Consider the following 1,204-nt stretch of genomic DNA (forward strand, 5'->3'; position numbering starts at 1 on the left):
TATGTGCCATATTTCTAGAGAGAAGAGCGGCACCACCCCAGGAGGGATGAAGACCATCTCTTTTCAACAGGTCAGGTCTGCCCCAAAAACTCATCCAATTGTCTATGAAACCTATGCTATTCTGCGGGCACCACTTAGACATCCAGCCATTGAGTGACGACAGTCTGCTATGTATCTCGTCACCACGGTAAGCAGGGAGGGGACCTGAGCATATTACTGTGTCTGACAACGTGCTTGCAAGTTCACACACCTCTTTAATGTTATTTTTAGCAGTGGTGGGCCGTCAGGGCCAGCAAAGCCTTCTCTGCTGGCCTAAACACTATCAGAATCACTGATTTAGTTTTAATATATTTTTCCATGAATGTGTATTAAATTATTTCCAATAGTCTATTCTCTTCAGTTCATAGCTTTTCTCTTGGTTGCACTGCTTCCAGCAGTGTATGTTTATATTAGAGCTTTTATCCAATCATATTTCAGCAATCGTGTTGCCAGGGTCAAAGAAATCTGCCTTAAGGCCTTCAGAATCAACAGTGCTGGTGTCTGTTAGCTTAAATTAATGGCAATGAAACCGTTGCTTAAACCAATCAGATTTCGAGTTGGCAACACCAGGGGCAAGTTCAAGCTCAAACCGGTGTGCACCGTTTTGCTACGGTTTCCGGTTTGAACGACATGTTTCCTGGAAACGGTGTGCAACGGGGTTTAAGATACGTTTTCTCTTGTTTGGTGGGTGTGTCAAACATGTCAGCCCAATCAGCAGCAGGGTCGCTTCAACCCGCGGACATGAACAACAACCCGCGGCAACAGTGTTAAAGTAGCCCAATTCTGCGGGAAAACCGCGGACTTGGCAACACTGCTTATGAACCGACCGCACTATAGCGTTACCTTGGTTACCGCTGTAAACAAAGCAGAGCCGCGCTTTATACGAGAAGAAAATGCCATTGCCATCGACACTTTTCTCAAGACAGTTCCCTTCAGTGATACATTAATATAGCCCCAGAAATGTAATGCATTTTTGTACTTATTTTACTGTTATTTTCGGGATCTACTGGGGACAGTGATAAAGATCTACCAGTCGATCGCGATCGACGGGTTGGCGACCACTGCACTAGAGTATGGTAGGTTAATTTTTATTTCTGACTCTTTTATCGCTTGATGCGTTGTATGCTGATGTTATTTGCGCGATATAAAGCCAGGTTTAAGTTTC

This window comes from Sinocyclocheilus rhinocerous, unplaced genomic scaffold (assembly GCF_001515625.1).
Source record: "Sinocyclocheilus rhinocerous isolate Xijiao unplaced genomic scaffold, SAMN03320098_v1.1 scaffold2736, whole genome shotgun sequence".
Classification (NCBI taxonomy): Eukaryota; Metazoa; Chordata; class Actinopteri; order Cypriniformes; family Cyprinidae; genus Sinocyclocheilus; species Sinocyclocheilus rhinocerous.